Genomic DNA, 24,967 nt, shown 5'->3' with positions numbered 1-24,967 from the left:
CGGCGGACATTTTTATTTAAATGCTGCGGGGGATATTTAAATCCCCCGCGCATTTCCCTACTACGACTCATGAAATTTACATGCCCCTTCCGGAAAAGGGGCCAGTGTAGACGTAGCCAGTATGTGTACTGAGGCCTAATCCTGCAAGGTGCAGAGAAGTATTGATTGCCCTCAGTTCCCCTCACATTTCATAGATCTTAAAGGTGTTCAAAACATCTCTCAGGAGGTGCTCAGTGTCTCTCAGGTTTGGGCTAACTTGATTACATACGTTAATGGTAAACCTTCCCACATGGGAGACAGCTGCCAAACAGTTCCAGCTAAACTAACTTTGTAAAATCTCTCAAGGTTTGGAACAGAGGCTACATCATTGTAGCTTTCTTTGCTCCTCTCTCATATTATGTCATGCTCACAGTTCTTGATACTGAAAATATAAACTCCATGTGCTGGTGCTGGGTGAATACTGAAAACAAGTGTTCACACAAACATGCTTCAATAAAAATGTAGACCGTTTTCTTTCCTTGGATGGTGACACCCATTTACAGTAAACTATTTGGGCTGGGGACTTCCCCTTACTGGGCACATGCAGCATCGGATACTATAAATCCCTGATATCAGTTGAGGTCTTACTCTTAGCATTAGCGTGGGCATTCTGAAAGTTCTCATTAGCTTGGGAGTCATCAAGTCAGGAGGCAGAATCAACATCATATGAATTAGGTAACTACGCATACAACTTAAATCAAGGGTGGGGAACCTCAGGCCTGGGGGCTGGATTGGGGAGCTCCTGCTGGCACTCCAGCCCCCTGTCATCCACCCAAAGGGCCAGAGCACACAAAATCTACTAGCCTGGGCCCCTCTAGGCACTGGTGTGCAAGGGGAATGCGAGGAGTGTCTTTCTTCTTCTCAGTCAGAGGCTTCTTGCTTTACTTCTCACTTGTGTGTGGCCCCCAACTGATTTTTCTGGTAGTCAACAGACCCTGACCCAAAAAATGTTCCCTACCTCTGGCTTAAATAGTGAATTCAGCTTGCAGGCAAATGAAGAGCTGGGTAAACCAGGCAACAATCATTTCAAGTCATGTAAAAAAGAATCAAACTGCCTGTCTCCTCCCCCTCTCTCTTTTATACCATCCCATCCTGTGCTTTCCTAGTCTCCCTTTCTGTGTTTTCCCCTCATGTGGTGCCCACCTTCTACTTCATTTATATGTTTTTGCATGTTTTTATCTCCATCCCTTTCCTGCAGCTTGATTCAGAGAAGTCCTCATTATCATCTTCCTACTATTCCCTTAATTAAAAAACAAGAAAGCATGAGTGTTCCTTAAAAGAATAAGTTATCTGGTTTATGGTGCGAATGATTCTTTTTCCTCTCTAACCACAGCTGTGCAGCCTGTATGGATGTTCAAAGGGCTAAGGATTTTCTCTTTTCATTCTCCCAAAAGGCTGAAAGCTTGTGCTCAAACTTTCCAGAGCAAAAAGCAAAATTCACTCTTAGACATTGGGTCCAGAAGGTTACACACCAAAAGGTGAATGTTGCTGAGAGTTCTGAGTGACTGTAAGATGGTAAGTAAAAGTGCACACACATTTACAAAATGAAAACCCTCAGGCAACTTTAACTGACCATACTGCTCTTTTATATTACAAACCTGTGTTTCTTGATAAATGTGAAGGTAAGAAGTTAGAAACCATCATGCAGCTTAAACTAACATATCTTAAGTAAAACTATTTAAAACAGAGTATTTTTGGCACAGCTCTACTACATTTAGATCACATTAATAATACACATCACAAGCTGTGTCTTCGGAAAACATCCTTTCATTATTTTAAGCAAAGATTCCCAGCCTTTATAATATGACATGTTTAAAATAAATCCCCCAACCAGACTGATTTTGGACTCTGTGCTGACATTCATGCTGTATTAGTTAGCCATGTGTCAGTGTGAGGTGGGGCCCTAGAACACACTGCAGTTGATGGTGGCGGGGCTGAAGGTGTGGGGAGAAGAGATCCAATTCACTCTGGAACAATATGAAGTGAATTATTCTTAGAGGTCAATAGTGAAATCCTTAAAAGGGACTTTTGAAAAGCAGTACAATTTCCAGCATCCTAATTTCAGTTAAGTTAATGGTTATTCATTGGTACAATGGCCACTTGCTCACCTCACACAGATTTTTCAAAAATAGTCAATTGTGCTTCTGAAAGGAGGTTGCATCAAGAGACCTAGGGATTGACATTCACTATTCATCCTTGGAGAAGGCATAGAATGGGCAGCAACACTATGCTGTACCTCACTTGGGTGCCTCATTTATTATCTGTAGGGACTGCTTCCTAGCTCAGGAGAGTCCAATAGACTACAGATACTGCACATATGTAACAGGGCCTGCAAGTTCTATGACCCATGGTCACCCTGCAGAAAGCCCCTGTCCATATTTCCTCTTGGTTCCTCAATAAATGTAGAAACACAACCAAGAGTTAGTAAAACATTCCCTTTTCTGGAGGTCCATCCTTCAACACAAAGCCCCAGATCTCCTTCCCAAAAGTGGGTCACTCAGGTCTCTCACACTTCAAGCAGGAGCTTAGCTCTGCAGCCCCCAACACCCATTCAATATCCACCTTTTCCCCCTTTAGAAGGGAGCACACCATCCTGTCACCTAGTGCTATATCTTAATTCAACAGTCACCCCCAGACTTTACCCAGCTCAAGTTCAGGTCCCTGGCTTTGACTTCTTAACTCCCCCAGGTTCAATGCCTCACCTGCAATCACCCTTATAGCCATCTCAATTTCCCCCCTCTGCTACAGCATCCTGCTGTTTGTAATGGGGGAATCAGCTGCCCACCATCAGCTCCTCAAGATTGTTAAACAGCACAGATGGGCTGGAGTAGGTCCTTCTGTAATCAGGGTTGGCCGGCCCAGGCATCCAGGCCCTGAGAAATGAGCCTACCTGCTATTGGAAACTTGGGCTCTGCACTGGACCTTTGCCCGGAGAAGTTAAATATCATTATGATGGTGACATCTATGTTGCAGGATGGATCATTTATTCTTTGTAGAACTGGTCCAAAATAAGATTGCAGCCCCCTTGTACGAGACACTATGACTATACAAACACCTAATAAGAGACTGTCCCTCTCCTGAGAAGCTTACAGTGTGACTGCAGATAGCAAAGGCTAGAGAAGGGAAGGATTACTCTCCATATTTTATAGATGGGAACCTTAGGATGAGAGGGAGTAACACCACATTTTTAAAGGTATTTAGGCATCTAAGGATACAGATAACTATGTTTGTCCTGTATATTGTTCTGTGTTGTATGTGACTCACAACATAACTACTTTTCATTAATTTCATTTTGTTGCAAACAAAAGAATTTAATTTTATAGTTTTTTTTAGAAAGGGGTATAAGTGATACCACACTAATTTAATATCCTGGTTGGGGTATAATCATAATATTATTAATACAATTTTTGCAAATTTCAAAAAGGTCTCAATTATATGTACATATATTTCTTCCTCAACAAATAATGCAATTGCAAACCAAAAAATCCCTGTTATTAATTACAGGGTTTTTTTATTATTCAAACAAAAATATTAGGGGAAACCTCAGAAGGCAAATGTGATATTACCAAAGTGTTAATTTTTATAAATTTCTTTGCATTTTTAAAATATAGTTACAAATGCCATAGTTAAATAGTTTAAAAAAATAACAATTTATGCATAAAGCTAACCAAATTATTTCAATGGGCTTCCATCTTGGCAACAGGCTTCCACATTTGTTTCCCAAAACAAGTATCAAAAAACTGTAAGGCCCTAAAAGTATTTGCATTGACTTGCATTTAAACTTCATGTTGTTTTTACTGCCTGTAATTAAAAATGGTTTATTTTCTTTTAAGTTCAGTTAAAGAGAAATTGTGTTTGCTAACGTTTGTGCTTCTAAATACTGTAGTTAACAAAAGTAAAATTGGTATACAAGCGTATTAACTCTAAAAGGCTTGGTAAAAATGTGTTACTAGCTCTCTTGCTAAAACAACAAAGTGCTCAAATTGGAAAGTAATATACTCCTCACAGAAAACTCTAAGCATCTATTTTAGCAGTTAAATATTATATTTAGTATAAAATATTAGTATCATATCTCAAGTAAAAATAAATGTCAGTTCAACATTGCAAAGTTATAGTTTGAGTTGTAAAAAATTTGGTCCCATCACATGGTAACCAAACTAAGTTAATCTGTGTATTACATTTCGCGTTACTAAAAACAACAACAAAAAATAACAGAATAAACCCTTTTTTGTTTTAACTAATTTAACCCATTTAAGGTTGAATCCTATAAATCAAAAGCACCCAAAAGAACTCTCACCACAAAAATACACCCCAAAAAAAATACAGTAAAAAATGCCAAAATATTAAAAAAAAGTTTTATAAATAAAAAACTGGTCAAATGGACCTCAATCTACCATGTATAAACATTTAAATTGGCAATCAGCTAAAAAATCACTGTTAATTAACTTCAAGTTGGCTAGTGTGTAAAGTAAACAGTAGTGCTACTATATCATTGTATTATAGCTGTATTGTTGTATTATTAATGTACATCATTTACAGTGTGTGTAACATTGCTAAACTGTTTAACCATCACAAAGGTAAAAAACAAACAACAGCCAACAACAAAATCCCAAAGTAGTAAACAAAAAGTTTCATAGTAACTATTGAATAAACAAATTCACTGTTAGTATAAATCAGATTTGGGGGTCAGTAACACTGTAATCTAACTTAAGGCACATGTTATTCAAAACAGTCTTATTCAGTGTTTGGATACCAATACTAAATTCTAACACAACGACATTTAATAAATTGGTTACTGTCCATTCACAGGTTATCTAAAAGACAGCATCCACAGAAAACAACTGGCTGTATGTCGGCTGCTGTTGTATCGCAAAGCAGTCTTACCAATGGAGCAAAGAAGATACCTATTCCTGTTTCCTGCCCAGAAAAGCTTATACCAAAAATCAACCACTAGCAGTAAGGGTAACCTATAACATGAATGGACAGTACTGTGTAGTAACCCAAATGCCGCCCCCAGAATGCCTACAGTAGGAGTTCTGGGGGCAAGGGGTTGCTGCCCTAGCACCTCCTTCCCTCTCCAGCTTGATCCCTCAGGAAGCAGGTGGTGTTTGCCTCCTGAGTGTGTGTGTGGGGAGGGGCGGGGGTTGAACCTTCAAACTTTGGCTCCAGATGCCTCTGGGTGGGGGCGGGGGAGGGCCTCAGCACAGGGAAGGGTCTGTAGGTAAGGCTGGGGGCCTGCCTCCACCAGCCTCAGGTGCACCAATTTCCCACACTCATTTGTATCATCACTCCCCCAAATTTATTTTATTTCTCATATACATAGTCTTGTGGAACACTCTGTAACAATGCTTATCCCAGTATTGAAAAACACTCAGTACCTGTAACAACCCTAATAAAAGTGTGTTCCTATCTGCGGGACTAAATTTAAAAAGGCCAGGCTACCACATCATATTAAAAAAATATAATTATGCTTGGGTGTAAAGTGGTGTCATAGGTACACGTACCTGTGCGGCCACATACACTACAAATATATACACCGTATCCACATTATCCATACATATTTCTTATATGGCCGTTCTCCAAGGTTCAATCATAAAACTACATTAATCAACCAAAGTCCCAGGCCTAACACTCCCAGGCCCACTATAAAAAAGTTAGACAGATTTTATTTGTCAATTGTGTTATCAGAAGGAAAGTGCAGACTAAGGGACAAATGAGGTATGAATGTGTGGACAGCAAAGCAAAATGACCACAAAACGGTGTTTAGCCCACTGGGTCGCCTTCAGTCCATGCATTATGCTTTTCCAGAATGATGGGTAAAATCCTCCCTAATAAAAAGACAAAAAGTGGGAGAAGGTAGGAGAAAGAAAGAACCTGAAGCATGGGCCTGATGCCTGAACCAAAATAAACAAGGGATATACTATGAATAACAGACAGGCCACTCAAAAGCAGATGTTTGCCTGCAAGTCAGTGTCTTTTGGAACTGCTAACACTGCTAAAAGCCCATGGAATATGTAAATACATTCCACCAGGACAGTACAAGGACACCTCATCTTAGTACATGATAAAATAGTTTGAAACAACAGGAGTGAAAGCATAACAATGGGTGGTGAATAGAAATGCTTTGAAGGAAAGTACAATGGGAGGCACGTGTCATTAATGCGTAAGATGATATGTAAGGTAAGTATCATAGATTGTTTATCTCTGTCTATAAATGTTGGGGTATCTCAACTTAACTCTTTGTCTAGCCTAGGGGGCAATAGTGAAATCCATAATATTGACTGAGCCGAGTCCATTGCCATGGGTACAAATGCATAAGGGCTCAGAGGCCATCTGGATACCAACAACTATTAATGTACTTTGACAATAAACTTGACTCAGGTGCCTTCGTATTTTATCTGAGTCTGTGGTCTTTGGGGTCTCATGTGTCAGGCAAATCCCCTTACACTGACCTATTGGCTTTTCTAGGATGGGTGCTCTTTCTGACCAGAAATTCCAGTCTAGATTGAGAAACTTTCCTGTGAAAGCTTTAGTCAAAATGTTTCTATAAGGAGTTTTGGTTTTAACAAATCAGCATTTTCTAACAAAAAAAAAAACCCAACAACATATAGTTGACAAATTCTTGACTCAGCGAATTCTATATAGACGCACAAAGAGCAGATCATAGCAGCTCTGACCCCAATCATTGTATGGTCACTGTATCTGAATACAGCAAGGAGGAATTCTGGCCTGTAAAATGAGAGGGAGACTGAAATTTGACAGGACAGAGAACTGGGGTTTGTGCTAACAGAAGCTGCCTCTTTCACTGCATGTGAACAAAGGAGCTGCTTTAATTCCAGCAGTGTCTCTGGCCATTTTTAATGATTAATTGCATGCCTGGGCCATGGATCACTCAGCATCTGGGTGCTTCCCAGATTTGTATCTGCCATCCCTTGAAAATACATTATATTATTGGGTCATGCTCAATAATATAATCTACTAATGTAGCTGCTGATTTATTCTTGTTTGTGTTTGGGTTATATTCATAGCCTAGGTGCTTAACTTCCTGCTGAGGGCTGGTTGCTCAGCAACCAGCTCCTTTTTCTCTCTCTCTCTGCAAGTGAGATTGGCAGATTTTTTTTTGAAACAGCTATTCCTTTAACTTAACTCAGTTGAAAATCAGACATCACTTAATTGCAGGTGAAGGGATGTGAGGGCCAGATTCCCTCAAATTAATCACAAAAAATGCTTTGCCCTTAAAGACAACTTAAGGCTTATTACCAATAACCAGGTTAGGACCCTCGTTAAAGGAAGGTCATAGTAATCTTTATCATAGAAGATGCAGAAAATGGCTGTGGCACTTTCTTTCCTGGCATGGTTTTGCATCCTGAACTTTCTGAGAGCAAGGTCAAATAGCCTTTAGCAGCCATTTATAAAGCATAAGATCAGTGTATAGGTGCTGATTTCATTAGGCAGCCCTGTATAAAGTAGCATTGCTTCTGTGGTGCAATATTAAGCTATGCTGCTAAAAAGAAATGGTCTTTGTTCAGTTATCTGTGTGTTGCATCTTTAAGTTTAGAGGAGCCTTCCTTCTGGTCTTTAATGACAGCTGCCCCCTCTCTTCAGATGCAGAATGTTACAGAGTGAATTGCCATGTGTCTGTACCACAGTGTAAAAAACGTATAGACCAGATCACTGTAAACTTCACCAGCTGAGGAAGCCAAATGTAGTTATGCTGATTTACACCAGTGGAGGATTGAACACCATAATTGAACACAATCCACGTAAAGTCAATGTCACTATAAAATTCCCCAATGTTATTTAAGGAGTCTCTTGCACTTCCTTGTTGGGGCAAAAACTCTGCTTAGGGTAAGAGATTGCTTTGATTTTAACTTTTTTTGTGTTTAGCAGCTGAAGGTGTGTCCATATTGCTGGAAAGGGTTTTTCAAAGATGAAAGTTTTGCAGGATTTTCTAGAGTCTGTAGATTTGCCTGAGCACATCTGGAATTTCATTCCATAGTCCTATCACTTCGACCAAGATCTCATGTGCTCCATCCCAGGCTTCAAGCTCCACCCTGTGACACTGGAATGCAGCTGTTACTGTGGGGTTCTTAGATAGATAATTGATCATGTAAGTCTCAGGTTAGGTTTGGCTCAATGAATGATCCAGAATTCAGGTTCATTTTTATTTTATATGATCCAGTTCTCTAATTGGTAATTAGAGGGGCTAAGCCCCAGAAAAGGCAGGCACTCAAAGTGGGAGAGTTGTTCAGAAGTTAGGGCACCAACCTAAGGTTCAGGAGATCTGCATTCAGTTTCCTACTCTCTGAGGGTATGTCTACACTACCCTGCTAGTTTGAACTAGCGGGGTAATGTAGGCATACCGCACTTGCAAATGAAGCCCGGGATTTGAATTTCCCAGGCTTCATTTGCATAAGCGGGGAGCCGCCATTTTTAAATCCCTGCTTGTTCGAACCCCGTGTAGCGCGGCTACACGGGGCTCGAACTAGGTAGTTTGGACTAGGTTCCTATTCCGAACTACCTAGTTCGAGCCCCGTGTAGCCGCGCTACACGGGGTTCGAACAAGTGGGGATTTAAAAATGGCGGCTCCCCGCTTATGCAAATGAAGCCCGGGAAATTCAAATCCCGGGCTTCATTTGCAAGTGCGGTATGCCTACATTACCCCGCTAGTTCGAACTAGTGGGATAGTGTAGACATACCCTGGTAGATTTCTTGTGTCACCTTGCACAAGACATTGGGCCTCTCTGTGCTTCAGCTCCCTCTCTATAAAAACAGGGTCAATAGTGCTGTCCTGCCCCATAGGGATGTTGTGAAGAAAAAATATATTAAGGATTGTGAGGTTCCCAAAGATTATGGTGATGGGGGGGGTCCACAAAAATAGATCAAATGGTGGTAAGGAATAACAATAACATTCAGTAAAATAAAATGTAACCAAAGTATCAGGGAACATATCCTAATGGTAACACAGCTACTGGATGTAGAAGAGCCTCCTAGAGGAAAGGGTAAAAGACCAAATGTCTGATTCAGGATAGCACTGAAAAACAGTCTGAGAAACAATCCTGTATTTGCCTTTGATGCCTCAAGTGGCCCTTTAAATGACCTATTTCCATAATGTCATAGAATCATAGAAATTAAGGAAAGGGAAGCATAATAGTCTAGTCCCTTCCCTTGCCATCTAGAGTAACTACAGCATCATGGCACAATTACTGTGAACTGAAAAATGTGATCAAGAAGTTGATGCTTGAGGGACTGGTTCAATAAAAGCAGAATTCAGTTTAAATGAAAATGTCTGAAGCTCACCGTTCTGTAGCAGCTCCCTCATTACCTGTGCTTTTTTCTGTGCACTCAGGACTAAAATATTTACATTCTGAATTTAATAGTGCAGAGATATGAAAATGACATCTGAAGAAAAAGGCAGTCTGACACACTTTCTGGTACTAAATAAGACAGGATCACATTCTACTCTCAAGTACAATGAAAAGGAATTTGGAGTAACTGCACTGAAATCAATGGAACTTATTCCTGATTTTCGCCAATGTAACTGAGAGCAGAATGATTACTACTTGTTTGCTTGCTACTGGCAGCACTGCTACTATGCTGGATGCTAGCCATATACAAAATGAGGCATAATGCCTGCCCTAAAGAGCTGTTGATCTGAAATGGCAAAAGAGGATAGGGTGAAGGTGATATAGCAGAAAAGGAAAGTCATCAACAGTGACTGGCAGACTAACTTGGCTACTCCCTGAAGCTTCTGGCACATCTTGTTCATCTATGAATAAAGGTAAATGGACTGTTTGCAAATACCCTACACTTTTTGCCATGATCATTCGGTTTCTTGTGGGCATCTTGGTAGAATTAGATCTTTACAACGAACCTGATATGGAGAGAGTGCTGGTTTGCAGAGCTTAGTTCAGTGGAGTTCCACACAAAGTACTGAGACACTTATATGAGAGCCAGTAAATGGGGCATGAAGGCTGGCACAGTTAGACATAAGAGGGTTTCTTAGATGTACAGATCACATACCCCAACTAGTTGCTGTGGCTCCTCCATTGACTTGGAGCAATATCTCTGAAGCCAGAAAAAAACCACTTATAGTTTTTCCTCTTAATTAGCAAATTGATGAGTCTCATAAAAATAGTTTACACATGGGCTCCCTGAGTGTGTTCTAATTACAATAGTATGAAATATTGTGCTCCTTATGGGAACTTGGGTTCCCATAAGATCAAGACCTGTCTCATCTGGCTTTTCAGCATTAGATTTGCAGGCAGACATGTGTGGGGAATCCAGTCTAACCCTGGAGAGACCAAAAAGGAGAGAGAAAGCTAGCTGAGCCATTAGATATCCTGGCATGAGTACAGTATATGTGCCTTTCTAATACTAGAAATAAGAGATCAAGGTTCACTGTCATAGCTGACAGGTTGGTTAGCAATAACTCCCATTGTGCTCCACCAAACATAATAGGTCATGTCAGACAGCATCCACCTTTCATAAGAGTCCAAAAATATAACTGGTAGGGAACAGCCATGTTGAAACTGGGCTCATCTTTAGTTTCCTCTAAGTACCCTAATTACAACAGTTTAAAGTGTCTGTGAGCCTGATCATGGCAGTTCTAGTTCCTTTGGGGATTGAGAGAACCCCTGGGTAAACAGAGTACAAATTCTGACAATAGAACCAAAATGATTCAGTTTCCACTGTCTCCCTTGGAATGATACCTCAGTGTCAAAACAAGGTAACTGGGCACATAGATGCAGGATATTTCCTGACATCATACAAACTAAGGGCTTCAGAGATGATGGCTAGATACAACAGTGCTGATGCCTTCCAAATGCAGAATCCAGATTAGAGAGGAAAGAGGAAAGTTAGCATGGCCTGAAGGTTAGTCTAATTCACATCTGGGAGAACAGACTATGAGCAACACAAAGGCCAGAGATCTAATACTCCTCTGTGAGCACACCCCAGCTTGTGTTGTGTGCAATTCAGCCACACCAAGGAACTGGTCCTGCTCTTACATGAACATAGCTCCCTCTGGGTATGCTACTGCACCTTGTATTCTTTAGATCTGTCTTGTTTACTCCGTAACCACTTTCAAACAAAGATAATGATGCAATCCTTAATCCTTTCATCTCAGAAGCGGTTTAATACCCCCTTTTCAGATGAGGAAACTGAGGCACAGATTTTTGTTAAGTGCTTGCACTCAGCTATACCGTGAATCTGTGTCACAGCTAAGATGAAAGATCAAGAGCCTTGGCTCATAACCCCAGTGCTCAGACTGCTAGGCCACACTGTGTACTAGAAGTACTCTTTGCTTTCACCCACTGTTACTGGGCCTGTAAACTGCTGTCCTTTCAGAAATCACCACTGGCTGATCCTCTGCTAGGTATGGCTGAACAATCCATTGGCTATGTAGTGCCTTACCAGCAATACCTTTCTGAGCCAAATGCAGCCAAGAGTCTACTGAATGCTCATAGTGCTGACTATTCCCAGTGCCTTTTATTGGATCTGTAATACTGCATCCTCCCCAACATGTCAGAGGTTTGCTCTACCTATATGGTTCTAAGAAACAAAAATCCCTCTTGAATGATTACTGTACAGTTTTGTTATTCCCAGTATAAGGGCTGGCCAAAAATGACCAAAAAAAAAAAAAAAAAAAAAAAGCCAAAGCTTTAGCTCAGTTACATTTATTTTAAAAAAGAGGGATTTTTTAATTCATCCTTCCTGACAACATAAATAAGAATAAATGTTGTGGGGGCCCACAGAAGTCCAGTCTTGTTTATGTATTTGGACCATTTGATGTAGTTGAACTGAACAGCCTGCATTTCCATATACAACCACCCAAATATTCACTCAAAATTCAAACCAAACTTCAACCTACTTTTTAGATTCAAAAAGAACAATGCCCAGTGGACTCCCCCCAACCCATGCTAGGTTTCATTTTTGCACAGCTTTACTGACATGTAAGCTTTCTGGGTTCTAACGGGACAAAACCCAGAAAAAGTCAGAATGTGACCCGAAAAGCCTTAGATTCCCAGCCAAATGTTCAGTTTCATAAGGTTAGGATAAATGAGATATGCATGTGAACTTTAGTGAGCTTTTCTACACTACATGAACCTCCTGGAGGCTTGGCAGTCTGTCACAAGTTTCCCCAGCATTTCAACGTATATGTACAGAGAGATTAGACAAATATATATTAACCAGTTGTTGAAGTACACAGGGGAGCTCTCTCTGGATAGCAGCCATGGATGAGGGGAAGCAAGGAGAAACATGCTTCCTCAAGTTAGGAAGTTCACTGTATTGAACCCAAATGCTAATGCTCCCAAGACACTAGGAAAATCCAAGCCCTCCACCTGCTTTACGCTAGCTGACAAAGAAGTGATTTTGTTGGCTCAGTTTCAGTACATTCTTTTTCATGGGCTATACCATGCCCTATTAGGTATTTCTGTCTATCTACCTACCTATCACCATCACCTAACAGGTCTTTTCCACTTCTAAGATAAGAACATACATAAGAATGGCCATACTAGGTCAGACCAAAGGTCCATCTAGCCCAGCATCCTGCCTTCCAATGCCAGATGCCTTAGAGGGAGTGAGCAGAACAGGTAATCAGCAAATGATCCCTCTCCTGTCATCCATTTCCACCCTCTGACAAACAGAGGCCAAGGACACCATTCCTACCCATCCTGGCTAATAGCCATTGATGGACCTAACCTCCATGAATTTATCTAGTTCTTTTTTGAACCCTGTAGGGGTGTTTGTATATAGGTGTATTGGCGGGCAGGATTGCCTCGCTTAAACTACATTGTACTAAGAAATAACTTGCATATTTGTTTCCCAATGTGCAATATTACTTAAGTGCCACTCTGATTTTAACAGCCCTACTTTATGTATATATTTACTTTTTAAAACAAAATGTGTTTGTAAATTGAGATCAAACCAAAGCAAAAAGCGAGGACTTTGCAGTAAGATGGCTTTGCTTCTGGTAATTGAGAATAAATATTTAAATATTGACTCAGAGAGTGGACTCATTTAATAAATATTTTGCTAAATTCTCTATGGCTCAAGGCTAGTAAACTGAAAGACTTTCAGCACTCTGGACAGCTAACAAGGACTACAGCTCTGAGAAATGCTGCCACCACACTCTTCAGTGAGGTATGACACATTGAGCAACAAGTCTTTCTGGGGCATGAGAGGAATCCCATGAGAGGAAAGGTGACTTCTTTCCTGCGCTTATTGGGAATCTACTCCAGGATATGGAAAAGAGCACTAGTGAATGCCAAGACAGAACCCTTCAGACCAAATGAGAGACACTTTCAGCAAAAGAGAGGAATCACCCTCTGAGACCAAGGGCAAGGGAGTGTATCTCAGGATTAAACAAATACTCTAGAGTAAAAGGCCCTCTCCCTGAGAGAACTCATGAAAGAATTACTCCCTGAGGTACAAACAAAGGAAGACCCTACTTTGAAACCCCACTGCCAACACACAAGCTATGAGAGAAATACACCTGCCATGAATGAGAGATCCACCAATGCAAGACATGGAAGAGCCCCTCAGCATCTGAGATGTTTTTCACCATGAAATATGGATGATACCCCTCTCAAGGCCTCTGGAGAAAGGATTCTCCATCCTCACTCTAGGGGTACATCTAGACTACAGGGTTTTTTTTTTTTTTTTTTGGAAAAATGGCCATTTTTCAAAAAAAAAAAAACTTCACTTACATCCACACTGGTATTGAATTCTTTCAAAAGAAAATCAAAAGAACACAAGGGCTTTTCCGACATTGGTAAACCTCATTCTACTAGGAAGAATGTCTTTTCCGAAAGAGCTCTTTCAGAAAAAGGTATGTGTAGATGTGGAAGAGGTGGGGGTTTTTTGGTTTTTTTTTTTTTTGAAAGAATAGATCTCCAGGAAAAAGCACAGGTGCCCTGGTGGCCACTCTGTCCATAGTAATCACAGCTTAAATGCAAGATAGTGTCCATTCAATGGGAGAGCTATCTTTTGAAAAAGCAGATCACTTTTTCGATGCACTTTTGCTGTGTGGACGCTATCTTTTGAAAAAAGTTTTTTCAGAAGATTTCATCTGAAAAAGCTTCTTTCGAAAGAAGCTTGCAGTCTAGACGTACTCTAGATGCTAAAATACAAAAAGCAATAGCCTTCCCTTAACCACCCCTGCAAAATGAAGGAACAACAAATTCCTTATCAAGGAAATACCTACCTTATTCTCATTCCTGAGAAAGAAAAGTGAGGGAGCATGTGAATGAGGAAAGCTCCAAGACACATTGTAGCTTTAATGGATCCATAGGCTATAAATGGAAAACATAACAACCAGCAAATTTAGAAGCAAAAATGAAACTAACATGTAATGCATCTAATTATTAAATGATATTCTGAGGTGATAAGTCTGCAAAAAGGAACAAGCAGCTTACTAAGAAGAATTAGATATACTATGATCACATCCTGTGCATGGAGATTTCTGAGTACAATACTGCAGCAGTAAAGCTTAATCCATAGCATCACAATTTACACACACACACACCCCAAATTGTAATTTTAAAATATACAAGAAAGCAATACAAAATATAAAACATCTGCTACTGGGAGCATTTGTAGTATACTAGTTACTCCGTGTTGCATCTCTCTTGCTCATGCACCATCCAAGACAGAAGTTTTAGTTTGGTAATACTGGTAGGGATTTTGCAACTCCGTCTACTTTTGTTTCCCACAAAAATCTGTTATCTTTTCCAAATAGGGCACAAACCTTGGCACCACTGATATCTGCAAGCCATCTCAAGGCTCTGCTACCCAGATACCCAAAAAATGGGTGTGCGAAAGAATGTGTCATGGAAGCCACCATGAAAAGCATATGGGCAGCAGAATGAATCAAGAGATTTATAATGGTAATATTTTTAATTTCTAAAACACCTTCCCTCAAGAGGCTATGGAGACATAAGCAGTGTAGGTTTAATACCACTACCTTCATTTTCTTGACAACTAAAGCAGGTGACTTGCCTGACATCATACAGAAGGTTTACAATAGAACTGGGAACAGAATTCAAATTTCAGCAAATGAGGGTTGGAGCCTTTCAACGAGGCCAGCCTAGTAATGATTGAAAGTTGTTACCATCTGATATCTATTCAGGATACTGGATGGATTATGTTTGGTGGCCTTCAGTCCAACTCTTAGCAGGCAGGTGTTCACATTGCAAAAACCACCACCAAACCCCTTACCTCCTCTGGTGATCCCTGAACAAGAGACCAGAGACTGAATGGACTAAGAAACTAATGATCAGAGTTGAGGCACTTTGGCAGGATATGTCACAGGCTGCTGCATCTGTCCCATGAACAGAAGACTTTATTTGTCAAGAATTTCAATCCTTCATAATTCACAGCTTCGAGGATGGGGAGGACAGGAGCCGTGAAATTAAACTCTTCATCCTAATTTACAGACACAATGTGCAATGCCAGCAATAATATGTTCAAGGGTACAATATTGTCTTTTCAGCCTTACTAACATCATACTCCTTAGAAAATTGGCATCTATATATCAGAGATGATAATGGGCTTTGTGCATTTGAATACCAAGAACACTGTATCAGAGAAGCCAAACAAAGTCTGTACCTCATGTGCCCACATTTATACATAGCATAGAATCCCAGATATTTCAGTGTTAAATTGATGTCAGTAAATTGGAAAGAATTCAGAAAAGAGCAATAGGAAAAGATTAAGCGGTCAAATTGATTGATTTATGAGAAAATATTAAAACAGCTGAATAGGTGGGGTGAAAGGAGGCTGTACAAGGCAATGACTGTGAGCACCCATAAATTATTGGAGATAAATTATTTAGTACAGTAAAAGGGAGTTTAATTCCATGTCACAGAGTAATACCAAGGCTCAGGAAAATTTTGTCAGAGTATCTGGGGAAAATGGTTATGTTGAGCTCTATTAAATTGTGAAATAACCTCCTAAAGGAAGAAGTGGAAGCTCCATTGTTTTAGACCCAACGAAGACCAGGAGAATAGACTTCAGGGGAGGGCAAGAACAATTGTATTGGAAGAGGAATGAATACATTAGATGACCCAATAGGTTTTCTTCATTTCCAATTTCAATAATTCTTTTACATCTTTACTGTAGGGAGAGTGGATGAGAAGAACAGGGGGAGTGAGGTAATATCTTTTATTGATGTCTGGTCAAATAAGAGATTACTTCACTCAATGTGTCTTTCAACTTTTGTAGGATTGACATAGCTACAATAACACTTCATTTAGTAGACAATATGGTGCATTTAATTTACAGCTGAACAAAACTTATAGCCATTGAATGAAGCCTCATTTTTCTGCTAGCTAAATATTCATGAGTAGATTGTGATTCATTCAAATACATTTGCTATTCACTAAATATCTTTCTCAATTTTTTGGCACTATAGATTGGTCATAAATATATGAAGGTCAAGTTGCATTGCTTAGATGTGTAATTTTGTCTAGTTCATGATTGGATTATTACTTCCAGTGTAAATACTGGCAGGTGGGATTTAAAATTTGGTTTCTGAAAAAACTCATGTGTGTGTTCTTAAAACTGCTGTCTTATTCTATGCAAGTTGTACAGCACTCACATATACACACACAAGGGAGTTGTGCTCTATCATGACTGAAGCCAGTTCCCTTACAAACATGAACAAGCATTCATGGAAACCTCGTTGCATTATTTGCCCTGCTCTAATCTCATTTATAAAACTTATTCACTGTGGCAGAATAATAAATGAGAATGTCATACAATGAGAGACATATAATAACAATAGGCTTCACAGCACCTGACTCAAAGCTTGGATGTCAGTGGAAGATTTTCCATTTATTTTAGTGGGAGATAAACAAGGTTCTATGGCTCTAAATGCAGACAAGCACCTAAACCCATTCTATTCAGCGCACTAAGCACATAGTTAAGTTGAGTAAAATTAAAGGCATGCTTAAGTGCTGACCCGTGACTGAAAGCTCTTCAAAACAGCACTGTATCTTTCTATGTATGTGGCAGCACCAAGCACATTGATGCTACTGGAAGACAGACAGACAGATAGATAATGTGAAAAAAATTATTGATGGGAAGAGCAGTGGCACAATGGAATAGTCTCCAGGGGGAGCCAATCAAGCAAAGCCATCCTTACACACATGCAGAATATGTAGTTGCTTAAGGCACCAAAAATTTGGGGCACCACTGGGTCTTAATGTCCCCTCACAGGCCTCTTTCTATCCCCGTGCTGTGGCTCTATTTAACTTAGAAGTGAAAAAGCCTACCAGACCTATTAGCAGAACATTGAACCTGTGAAAGAGCCATTCAAGTGGCAATGAAGCCATTTAACAGGCATATGCCAACCCCAGACATATACTAAAAAAACTAAAAAAAAATTAAACACGGTCCTGTAGCATCTTAGTTTATACATTTACTGTGTTAGTTTCCAGGATCTGAGTTTAAAATTTGCTTTAAAAGTATTTCATTAGTATGTTGCTGAAGACTGTAAAAATCACATCTCTAAAAAATTATCTGTCCCATCAGGCATAGGAGCACCAGTTTAATAATACTGCATAGGGCCCATAAATCCTTAGGACAGTGCTCCATCAGTGAAGAGTTTTGGTAAGATGCTTGGGAGAACGATAGTGATAGAAATGTAGCCGTGTTAGTCTGGTGTAGCTGAAACAAAATACAGGACTATGTAGCACTTTAAAGACTAACAAGATGGTTTATTAGATTATGAGCTTTCGTGGGCCAGACTCACTTCCTCAGATCAAATAGTGGAAGAAAGTAGTCACAACTATATATAGCAAAGGATACAATTTAAAAAAATTGAACACATATGAAAAGGACAAATCACATTTCAGAACAGAAGGGGGATGGGGGGGAAGTGTGGAAAAGGTAAATGTCTGTGAGCTAATGGCATTAGAGGTGATAACTGGGGAAGCTATCTTTGTAATGGGTAAGATAGTTGGCGCCTTTGTTGAGACCAACACATAGAGTGTCGAATTTTAGCATGAATGACAGTTCAGAGGATTCCCTTTTGAGTGCAGATTTAAAATGCTTTTGTAGTAGGATGCAGGTAGTTAAGTCGTTGAGACAGTGTCCTTTCTGGTTGAAATGGCAAGAAACTGGTATTCGGTGCAGAACTCAAAAGGTATATTTTTCTGTACAGGCAGTCCCCAGGTTACATGGATCCGACTTACATCGGATCCCTACTTACAAATGGGGTGAGGCAACCCCGCACTAGCTGCTTCCCCCCAGCAGACCAGGGAGATGCGAAGCTAGCGCCCCTCCCCCCCCCCCCAGCAGACCAGGGAGACGCGGAGCGGCTTTTCTCAGCAGACACCTCAGCTTGAGAATAAAGGACTGAGGGAAGTGAGGTGTGGGAGAATAAAACTGAGCTCTGGAGAAATGTTTGGCTAGAGTTTCCCCTACAATATGTACCAGGTCTGACTTACATACAAATTCAACTTAAGAACAAGCCTACAGTCCCTATCTTGTACGTAACCCGGGGACTGCCTGTATTTACTTGGGCTAAAATGAGGGGAGACAGACTGATGCTGATAAATTCAACCAAATAAGGTTTAAAGGCTCATATTAAAACTGTATTTGAAAGAGTTATTTTCTCAGCTCATTGTAGAAATTCACTGTCCAGCTGTCCCCCAGAGAATATGATCTCCCACATGGTTAGGTGATTCCATTGTTTTGTGATAACACATTACATTTAAGTATAAAACATATTACTAGCACAACTATATAAATTATTTGTTGGTGCTATCTTTCCAATGCCTTTAAATTGGACTGTTTACACTGCAGGGATGGGGAACCATTTTTTTTGGGGGGGGGGAGGCTGCTGACCCACCGAAAAATCAGTCGGGGCCACACACAAGTGAGAAGCAAAACCAACCCTCACTGACATACCCTGTGACTGAGCAGGAGAAAGATACTCTCCACATTCCCTCACACACCAGAACCTAGGGGAGCCCAGGCTATTAGTAGATTTTGAGAGCTCCAGCTCTGCAGTGGGGCTGGAGCACCCACACAGGTTCTCCAAATGCTGAGGAGAGCCCTGAACCTCAGGGGTCAGATCCAGACAAGCTGGGGGTCACATCCCTGGTTTACAGTAACAACTGACTTTCCATTTAAACAACAAAGAGTTAGATTCTGCGTTCATGTATCCCCGGATGCATAATCACTCTACTGACTTCACTAGAGTTACTCATGATCTACACTAGTGTGAGGGCAAAATTGGATTCTTGAGACCCAAATATTGTTTGCGTTCCTCTCTCCCCGCTCTCCAATATCCATACATCAGCCATGATATAACAGTAACAATTCATATCATAAATAATTCTACTGTGGAGATTAAAGATACACAGACCCTTTCATATGAAAATCTGAAAGCACCTTATAGATGTTAATTAATGAAGCCTCAGAGCCCCAAGAGTGAGGCAGTGAAACAGAGAGAAGTAAATTAAAACAAAAATGGCCTGAACTTTCAGAGATATTGAACACCCAGAGATAAATCAATAAAAGTTGTGTTACTCATCACCTCTGAAAAGCAGACCACTTAGTTAAGTGTCTAAATATGGACTTATGAGCCTCATTTTACACACCCATACTTGAAAATTTTTGGACTAAGTGTTTTGCCTGACATCACAGCATAGCGTATATTGGAGCTGGGAATAAAGCCAAGACGTCCCAATGCCAAAGCCTAGACAACTTAACTATTTAATGGTTTTATTAAGTCAATTATTTTGAATTAATAGCTGACATGTAGAAAGCCAGCTGTGGGGGCAGGGATCATTTGTCCTACCTTGTAAGGATAGTCGCCTCTGGGTTGGATTGCAGTAGCACTATATTATGTGTATAAAGGAAGGAAAATTAGGAATACATTTTGCAGGTGGCATTTAGGCACAGAGACAGAATATTCAAGCAGGATACTCCCATTCTTAGCACTGTGCCAGGATATTTGAGTCAATACTGACTCAGAACAAAAAATACCATATCCTGAATCACTAGCTACACTCCCTGCAAGAGTCTACAGACGTCAGGCTCCCGTAGACTGTACACTACCTGTTTCATCCATCTCAATCATCGTGGTGACAGCTGTTCCCTTCCCTGACTGTGGTTAATGATGGCTGGGCAAACAGGAGGAAGTGAATAACTGGCTCTCAGCAGGCAGGAGGCTGACCCGGTTTGGAAAAGTATTAGCAAAATTGGTGGCCCAGGAAAACAAGTACCTGAAATAACAGCAATTCATTCAGTGAGGCAGCTCTTGTGCGCACTGCTATGTGTAATTAGTGGGAGGAATGGAACATACCTGTCCCAACATCCCAAGATTCAGCTTGTGTTTGTCTAATTCACTGCCCCTTTTGTACTCTGCTGGGAGGGGAAGGGGAGGTGCTCAGAACTTCCCTTCCTGACTGTCATCTCTCTGCTGTTGGGCTCACCCAGCTGTAGTCTTGGCTGCAGTCCAACCTGTGGGGAATGCAGGAAGCAGCAACTGACTTCTCTTTGCAGTGCTCAGCTACTCCCCACTCCTTTGGTGGAAGGAAGGGGGGGAGGTCTCAGGGGAGCTGAGAAACTGGAGAAGAGCCAGCCTTCTGCCCAGTATTGCTGCTGGTCTCCCAATAGGGGATAGTGGGAGGGAGGAGGGGCAATGCAGAGAGATGGATGGTGCTCTCGCTCTATAACAGGATAGATTCCCCAAGCTGAAGGAATCATGGAAGCACTGCTCTGTGCAGGATCAGCTTTTTAACATTGAAGCAGAGATGTCTTTCATTTAGAACTTCTGTGGCTCTTTCCCAACCTTGCTTCCACACGTGCATGTGCACAAAAGTGCCATAGTTGTCCTGGACACAAGGTAGGTTTGGTAATATCTCATCAGCAGAAGATGGTCCAGCAAAAGAGAGAGAAACTTCCCAGATGCTTTTTTCAGGCCTGGAAAAAGGCACTCCGTGTGTCTACACCACAAATAAACCCCTAAGGCTTGCCCTTCTAGTTGACTCGAGCTCATGGAAATCAGGTTGTGGGGTTATTTCATTGCAATTGGTTCAAGCTGGAGCTCTGGCTCTAGGGCTCTACAAGGTGGGAGAGTCCCAGAGCTCGGGCTGTAGCCGAGCCTAGCAGTCTACACAGCAATGAAATAGCCCTGGAGCTCAAGCTCCACAAGGCTGAACTGGCTAGTGCAAGCCAACTGCAGGTTTTTCTTTGCTGTGTAGATGCGCCCAGAGTGTCAACTGCTAAATGCAAAGTGGAACAGAGTGTTTAGCTTAAGGAGTTAACACATCACAAGAGATTGACCATGGTGAAATGGGCCATCAACACTTCTGCAGCTGTAGGACAAAAGTAGGTTTTATGGGTTAAAGATCATCATAACAAGCCATCCATCCAGTCTGTTTTTATTAAGTCTCTGATTTTTTAGTGTCTAACAGAATTATGGTTTTAAGCTCTCAGGCTTCTGAAGGTGCTATTCAGCTTTCCTTTGAGGAAATGTACAACCTCCCTATCTTAAAATGCACAGCTGCTTCTACTCACCTTCAAATTTGAGGGACAGTATCTGTGGATCTGGCTAGCATGAGCTGCAGAACAGTTACCCTTAAGAAGCTAACTAGTTGCCATATGACTGTCACCTGGAGTCCTGGTATGAATATGGGAGGGGGAGGAGGTGACAAACAGGGCATCATTGGCAAAGCAGAGGAGGCAGGGTACGGGGTGGACATGGTAAGAGATGCATTATACAAACCCAGAGATGAAGTCCTTGCCCCATTGACTTCAATGGGGAAAAAATCCTCTTAACCCTACTGGGGCCAGAATTTTATTCCACTTTGAATTTGAAATGTAACCTGAAGCCTGGCAAGCTTCATGCATCCTGCACTTCTCTACATCTAGCCTGGAGATGGCTCCGACTCTGAGTCAGAGAGTTCACATCCAGCTCAGAACCTGGGTTTCCTCTATAAGGATGTAGGGAAAGAGGTTGGAGTTAGGGTGCCAATGAAGCCACAGAATTCAACTTCATGTGGGAGGCTGTTTTCCCTCAAAGTTAAGGGGAAGGTCTCTAATGTGTAAATACCAATTTTGCAAACAAACACTTCTTCCTCCAAGAACTACCAAATAAAAAAACTTCTTAAAACCCAGACAAAATAGTTCAAAAAGATATTTCAAAGATAACACACCCCTCCTGAGAAATTGTAACAGAGCCCCCCTGCTTTCTACAACTCTGTAGGCTAATGGAGATAGAGTGAAGGAAGATAAAGCTGGGGTAAAAAATTAGGAAGTTGCATTTTGCTTGATTGTATATTTAAAAATTCTTTTGAGTGTAAGGCTTCTATCTATAGAAACACCCTTTTGTATAAGGGCACACATGTCTGCCCGACACAGCAACATGCAGGAGAAGAGAGGGAAGGAAAGCTTTGAAGCCTCCTATGGGACTACAGCTCTGCTTAATGAAATCCATTACAGAGCTCTGCTTTCAATAAGGAAAGGCGCTTGCAAAACACATGTCTAGCAATGAAAATGAGACTCTCCCATAAAGTGTAAAAGTTGTGACAAGCCAGCTACAGATGGGGATGACAAGGTTCTGCTGCCACAGACAGCTCAGAAAACATCCCAAAGTGTACAAGAGCCACAGGGAGTTCTGGGATTTCAATCACAGCTTGAAGGAGTCAAGCGCACCTGAAATACATTAGCTGCATGGTGTGTGAATCTACATCAATGTAGGTGAAATGATGCTACTTTCTTTGTACTTGCCCTTTAAATTGAAGGAATTTCCTTACCTGTCTGATGAGGTGAAGAGGGGGCACAAGATCTCCCTTGTGCTTGAAGCGCTGGGCCGGGTCTCAAGAAATCAGCAGCTCTGCCCTATGTGACCATGGGAAAGTCACTTTGGATTTCTGTCCCTCAGCTCCCCGCCTGTAAAATGAGCACAATTCAAGTTCATTTGTTTAGCATGGTGATTTAGATCTTTGAAGCAGAAAACCTCTCTCACCAGGTGTATTCAACTAGGTGTATTCAACTACTAGCACAATGGGACCCGGCTCTTGCTTGGGATCTCTATGTGCCACTATAATAAAATAATAATTATATAATAGTGCTGTGAGTCAATTCAAGATGGCTTTTAAAGGAGGAAACACTACACAGGGCTCCCACCTGATGATTTTATATTTGTTCATTTGTTTTGGTTTTCCCTAAACTAAATCATCCTAGACAGAAAGTAAATGATTTATTCTTTGTATGAGATGCACACAAAGGTCTCTAAATTAGTGAATGTGAAACTGGTTTAGTTTAGGTAAAATGGAAACCAACCAAAACCTTCTCCCAGTGCTGAATCCCTAATCCTATTTGTGGAACTTTTTATTGTTTTTCATTGCTATGCCTTTCAGTGTTTCCTGGCCTTGAATGAAACCAAATGAGGAAGTGCTGAAATCCTGTGAGAAAAATTACTCTGCCAGATACAGGAAATTATGATGTTCTCTCATCAGGAAGACTGTTCTGGTGAGATTTCTTGCTGGTGCTATTTCCTGCTTATTTCTATCCATTTAATAGCTTTGGAGGGGGTTCTTCTTAGCAAACAGCCTTTCAGAATCCAATCCCCTCTGAGATTCTTCCATTGTGAAAAGAAAGGCAGCATGACCCAGTGTTGAGACTATGGGAGATGTGGCTTCTTTTCCCAGCTCTGCCAGTGACTCACTGTGTGAACTTGGACAAGTCACAGAACCTATCTGTGCCTGTCTCTCCATCTCCAAAATAGGCATAATAGTTTTCTGACCAAACTGTTATAAGATTTAATTAATAATGGAGAAGTATATTGAAATCTCTTTTTGCCTCGTGCAGCATTGCCATGATTCACTGTCCTGGAACCAACCCTTATAAAAACTCTACTTCAACAACCCTTGTAAATTCCATTCTCCAGTGTTCTGCAGCATTGGTTCCAAACATTACAACATGCAGTGGTCAGGCTGTGACTTTTACATGGGTTAAATTAGGATAGAAAGCATGGAACTTCCTTCCAGAGCCCCTCCAGGGTATCCCAAGTAAAATCAGAAGGCATTCCCTAACCTGATCCTGAGAGCTGATCTTCTTATCTGTATTCCCAGTCCCTTCCAGCCCTCGAATGAGTCATTTAGGATTCTAGAATAACAATTCTATATCCCTAGGAAACACTTGAATACACGAATCACTCTCTGGACTCTCTTTTTAAGTGGATGTGTGAATTATTGTTAAATGCCTGCTTTTCTAAAGAGACATTGGGAAATATTCTACCACTGCAGCCAGTGTCTTGACATACTATACTGGGTAATGTAAAGATGCTCCAGAAGTTTCATTGCTATGAAAGAACCATGGGAAATACTTTCAAGTAGCTCTTCTCCTCCCCTTCTCTTTTCCTCAAACATCAGACCTCTAAATCTAAATCAACTTTATAGAATAAAGGCCATTTTTATAAGAAAAAATACATGTACGTTGTTTTTTTCATCCAGAGATCTTAACAAACATTACAAACACTGTATAACAGTGAAATGCAGCCACCCACCCCGAAATGCAGCCACTTCTGGGGTGGGACATGGCATCTGCTTAAGGACACACCAGTATAAAACTAGCAGTGAAAGCGGAGTGTACAGGGCACTGGGCAGGATAGTAATATGATCTGAACATCAAGGTTAAATGCCCCTAGGTTTTCATGAAACAGCATGGGATGATCGTAAATGGTCTGGAAGCTAGTTTTATGCCTTAGTTTGCTCCCATCACAATCTACCATCTTTTAAGACAGAGATGTCAAACTCTTTTAGGAAGAAGATGAATACTATTTTGAATCATGGCTGTGGGCCAGTCTGTAGATTTACAGCCACTTAATCCACATTGCAGATCACATTGATGCCAGCAAGAGCTTTGCCAAAGATAAATGTCTAAATATGATAGAGAAATTAAAATT

General features: G+C 40.9%; 1 long non-coding RNA gene across 1 annotated transcript in view; it reads right to left on the bottom strand.

Annotated features, from left to right (window-relative positions):
- Positions 1-22,942, bottom strand: part of LOC142827677 (uncharacterized) — a 28,945-nt gene extending 6,003 nt beyond the window's left edge. Inside the window, exon 1 of the long non-coding RNA XR_012902387.1 lies at positions 22,815-22,942. This is a non-coding gene — a long non-coding RNA (uncharacterized LOC142827677). The remainder of the gene's footprint in view (positions 1-22,814) is intronic.
- Positions 22,943-24,967: the final 2,025 nt, after the last annotated feature.

This window comes from Pelodiscus sinensis, chromosome 3 (genome assembly GCF_049634645.1).
Source record: "Pelodiscus sinensis isolate JC-2024 chromosome 3, ASM4963464v1, whole genome shotgun sequence".
Classification (NCBI taxonomy): Eukaryota; Metazoa; Chordata; order Testudines; family Trionychidae; genus Pelodiscus; species Pelodiscus sinensis.
Note: the sequence above shows the minus strand (reverse complement) of the source record. Positions and strands in the feature narration are given on the sequence as shown.